The following is a 5,484-nucleotide window of genomic DNA, read 5'->3' as shown; positions in this document are numbered from 1 at the left end:
GTATTTGAAGCTCAGAAAATACTTTCCAATAGAAAGAGGAGTGCTATGATTAAAATGCCGAACTGGTCATCAACGATCCAAATTCACCTCAGTGCATGATCTTAAATAGGATTTGGTGTGTAAATTCTCATCCATGTAATGCATTTCCTTTTAGAGCAGTTAAATACTTTCAAATGAAATATCTTCTTCCATTATTAGAGTTAGAGTCTTAGGGGCTAAACAAGAAACTTACAGATCTAATCTGGCACTTTATTCCTTGATCTGCCTCCCCAGATCCTGCCATTTGTCTAAGCCACTCACAGAGCAACAGAACTGGGCCCATGGCACTTCAGCAAATAATTCAATCTTCTGAGATGTCAAGTATCAATTGCAAGACCAGAATGTCAATAACTTACCAATTGGCACATGCAGGCATTTTCTTCTCCACCTTCCAACAGCATGGTACCACTTTACCAAGGGCTATTTCCCACATGTCATTTTTAAGTCAGCTAGAAATGGGCAACTCAGAAGAAACCACTGCAAAACACCATTGTCTGCATAATACTAGGGTTCAGGAAACGTCAGCAGCATTCTCAAATAGCTTGAAGACATACAGAGTTTTTTCAATGCTTTCTTCATTGTAAAACATCAAAAGTTTAGTAGGTCCGAATTAAATTGTTATAAAGAAGAATGCAGGCCAAATATTTGGAGTATATGGAGTGTCTGTTTTAAAATACTGAAAGAAAGAGGAGTGTGAGAAGAGTTGAGCTAGATATATTAAAACAATTTACACAAAAGTAAAAATGTGTTATATATCTAGCTTAAATCTTTATATTTTAATGAAAAATATTAATGAATGTAATTATATATGCAGAAGAAAAAGATACATTTTCAACTAAATAGCCCATTACTTGTTATGAAATGCATGAGAACTCAGGTGTAACATGTATGTAAGTGTCTTTTACTTTCCCTTATCCTGGACTGAGAACAAGAGAGCTGCTGTTCATATTCATGTATTCATACTTGCATGTATCTATCATGCATATTCTATGATCAGCAAATTTGACTTGTTCTCAAAATTTCCATGCATGTATAATGATGAAGTCTTTACAGAATTCAGGGATGGATGGTTCTTGGAGGGTTATAATATTATTTTAAGTTCCAAATGAGTGTCACTATGCATCTTGTTCAAGCTTTACTTTTATCAGTGGTGGGGAAACTGTCAAGGCCAGATCTGGAGGGTGCCATCTGGGTGATACTTAAATTTGTAAGACCTCTGAGCTAAGAATGACTTTACATTTTTATTTATTTTAAAAAAATTATAGAGGAATGCATTACAATTCTTATTACACATATACAGCACAATTTTTCTTATTACTGGTTGTATACAAAGTATGTTTACACCAATTCATGTCTTCATACATATACTTTGCGATAATGATGTCCATCACATTCCACCATCCTTGCTAATCCCCTGCCTCTTCCCTTTCCCTCTCACCCCTCTGCCCTATCTAGAATTCTTCTAGTCCTCCCATGTTCCCACTCTCTACCTCACTATAAGGCAACCTCCTTATATCAGAGAAAACATTTGACATTTTTTTCTTGTTGGGATTGGCTAACTTCACTTAGCATTATCTTCTCCAATGCCATCAATTTACCTGCAAATGCCATGATTTTATTCTCTTTTATTGCTGAGTAAAATCCTGTTGTGTATATACGCCACATTTTTTTATCCATTCATCTACTGAAGGGCATCTAGGTTGGCTCCACAATTTAGCTATTGTGAATTGTGCTGCTATAAACATTGATGTGGCTGTGTCCTGTAGTATACGGTTTTTAATTCTTTTGGGTGTAAGCCAAAGATAGCTGGGTCAAATGGATTTCCAAGGAATCTCCATACTGTTTTCCATATCGGTTGCACCAATTTGCAGTCCTACCAGCAATGTATGAGTGTACCTTTTTCCCTACATCCTTGCCAACATTTATTGTTATTTGTCTTCATAATAGCTGCCATTCTGACTGGAGTGAGATTGCTAGAGATGATGAGCATTTTTTCATATATTTGTTGATTTATTGTATATCCACATCTGAGAAGTGTCTGTTCAGGTCCTTGGCCCATTTGTTGATTGGGTTATTTGTTTTTTTCAGTGCTTAGCTTTTTGAGTTCTTTATATACCCTAGAGATTAGTGCTCTATCTGATGTGTGAGGGGTAAAGATTTGTTCCCAGGATGTAGGCTCTCTGTTCACCTCACAGATTGTTTCTTTTGCTGAGAAGAAATTTTTTTAGTTTGATTCCATCCCACTTGTTGGTTCTTGGTTTTAATTCTTGTGCTATAGGAGTCTTATTAAGGAAGTTGGGGCCTAAAAGTAAAATACTTGGGAATCAACTTAATGAAAGAGATGAAAGATTTATACAATAAAAAATACAGAACCCTAAAGAGAGACATCAAAAAGACCTTAGAAGATGGGAAGATCTACCTTGCTCTTGGACAGGCAGAATTAATATTATCAAAATGACCATACTACCAAAAGCACTGTACAGATTTAATGCAATTCCAATCAAAATCCCAATGGCATTCTTCATAGAAAGAGAAAAGGCAATCATGAAATTCATCTTGAAAAATAAGACACCAGAATAGCTAAAGCAATCCTTAGCAGGAAGAGTGAAACAGGTGGCATCACTATACCAGACCTTAAACTATACTACAGAGCAATAGTAACAAAATTGTATTGGCACCAAACAGACTGGTAGACCAATGGTACAGAATAGAGGACACAGAGATTAACCCACAAAATTACAATTATGTTATACAAAGGTGCCAAAAACACTGGAGAAAAGATAGCATCTTCAACAAATGGTGCTGGGAAAATGGAAATCCATATGCAACAAAATGAAATTAAACCCCTCTCTCTCACCATGCACAAAACTTAACTCAAAAATGGATCAGGACCTAGGAATTAAACCAGAGACTCGGCATCTAATAGATGACTTTATATTTTTAAATGGTTGTAATGGTTGAGGCATATTAAATAAATGAAATTCAAATTTCAGGGTCTACACAGAAAGTTTAATTGCAGCCCAGCTGCACCCATGATTTCCTTTATTATCTATGTATCTTTTTACCCTAACAGCAAGTGACAAAGATGTAATGGTAACTATATGGGCCCACAAACCTAAGGTATTTACTGTCCTGCCCTTTAAGGAAAATCTTTGATGACAAGAGTGGACTAACAGGAAATAAATATACCATGTGATAATTTATGAGTTCCTTTTATTGCTGACTTGCTTTGTTTTACATACTCATTCTCATTATAAAAAGTCAGATATCTATAGCATAATTAGAAAATATCTCTCAATTTAATAGTACACATCCAGGCGTGGTGGCACACACCTGTAATCCCAGCAGCTCAGGAGGCTGAGACTACAGAATGGAGAGTTCAAAGCCAGCCTCAGCAATGACAAGGTGCTAAGCAACCGTGAGATTCTATCTCTAAATAAAATACAAAACAGGCCTGGCTCAGTGGTTGTATATCCCTGAGTTCAGTCCCTGGTACCAAACAAACAAAGAACAGCAAAAAAAAGTATATAACTTCAAAAGCAATCATGTTTTATCCAGTTGTGTAAACCAAGGTGAGGGTAAACAAACTGTAAATCATTCAAAATTCCTTGATTTAAATGTTCTAAGAATTTTAAATATAGTTTTACCAGTGATCACAATAATCATGTAAATAGAAGATGGGGAACATATTTTTTAAAAACAAACCATTAATATATTTAGTACAAAACTTCCATAATCCTTAATGCATATTTATGCACATGTTCATATTATTTATACAGACATGTATACATGCAGGTATATGTGTGTGTATGTGTGTATGTGTGTGTGTATGTGTGTATAAAATACTGTATATATATATATATATATATATATATATATATATATATATACACACACACATATACACAGAGAGCGAGTAAGTGCACATGCTGATAAAATATTCAGTAGGGGAACATAGAATATTGATAAATTCAGGAAACTGAGTAGATAACTAGAAATCAGGGTTCTAGCCCAGTTCAGTTGGTAATAAGCTATTTCAACAATGTACTGAAAGCTCTAAAGCCAGAACTATATCACCTGTAAAAAGAGGGGAGTCTGTCCTTCTGAAATTCTTTACTCTTTATTTAAAAGAACTTTAATTCAATAGGTTAATGCTTTGTACATATGGCTTCAATGCTCCTCTCTACGCAGTCAATACAGCATTGTTATTCTTCAAGGTCAACTCAGGTGCGCGTATCTAAGCACTAGACTCTCCAGCATAGGTTAAAGTGGGGCTTAATACCTCATGAGCATACCAACTAAAGAAGTGGTTTTTCTGTCATATGTTCTCGGTTGTTTAAACCCAAGCCATCTTTTAAAGACAGGATTAAACCCCTTGTCTTCCATGAATTACCCAAACACTAGCAAACAAATAAAGCTCCCTGCGCTGCATGAAGAGACACCTGTCCTGTGCTGAGGGGTTGCTGGGTCTTGGGAACTAACATGTGAAGGTCTGGTCTAACTCCAGAGTTAGTGGGCCTGTGTTTGCAGTGCACTCCATTGCCAGTGTACCAGAATTAATCCAAGTGTGAAGCCTTAGGTATGGGGGTGGCAAGTATTTGCCTACAGACATGGGTGGTGCACACGGGCCCGCAATCCTGTTCCTGTCTATGCCAAGTGGTCTGTGTCAACAAAAGGGCAGAGGATGCACCATGAGCATTGCAGGAATTCTAAGATTAAAATTAGAAATCAGCTGCAGCCCCAGCCCTCTCCTGTGGACTCAGACTCACGGGTGGTTCGCCGTGCAGAGGGGGCAGCTCACAAGCCTGAGCACTCCCAAGATTAATCATCAACATTCAAAAAAGGCAAACTTGTCCATCGGAGACTGTCCAAGTGGGTGAGGAAGTTCAGCTGGGCAAGCCCTCTCACACATGTCTTAGGTCTCAGGTTACTTGTTCCTGAGCACCTCCTTTGGGCGGGACTCTTCCAGTGTCTTAGCACCTGGGATCTGGCAAGTTACTAAACCTCCCTGTGTGCTCAGTTTCCTCTTTGCAGGCTGGGGGATGATGATCTGAGAGGGTAAACTCTGTGGCACACTGACTGTCACCTGGCAAACGCGTGGCATCTGTCACTGTTGCAGCAAGTGGCCTCTGCTGGACAGAGCAACATCTGTCCCAGCAACTGCCTCTAGTTTAGTTTCCAAATGTGTGCAAGTTCATGAGCCGTGCCACTTGGCTTCCCTCCATTGCCCTGTTCCTCCGTCCACACCAAGGCCCTTCCTGCCCTAGCACTGAGCTGCTGCAAAGCTCTTCTAGCAAAGCAGTGTTTTTCAAACTAATTAAGTACGGGTTGGGGTCGCAGCTCAGCAGTAGAGCGCTTGCCTTGCATGTGCGAGGCACTGATTTGATCCTCAGTACCACATAAAAATAAAAATAAAAAGGTAGTATGTTCATCTACAACTAAAAA

The sequence above is a fragment of the Spermophilus citellus genome (genome assembly GCF_964194105.1).
Source record: "Spermophilus citellus genome assembly, chromosome: 4".
In the NCBI taxonomy this organism is placed as follows: Eukaryota; Metazoa; Chordata; class Mammalia; order Rodentia; family Sciuridae; genus Spermophilus; species Spermophilus citellus.
The sequence above is the reverse complement of the archived record's forward strand: the minus strand, read 5'-3'. Positions refer to the sequence as shown.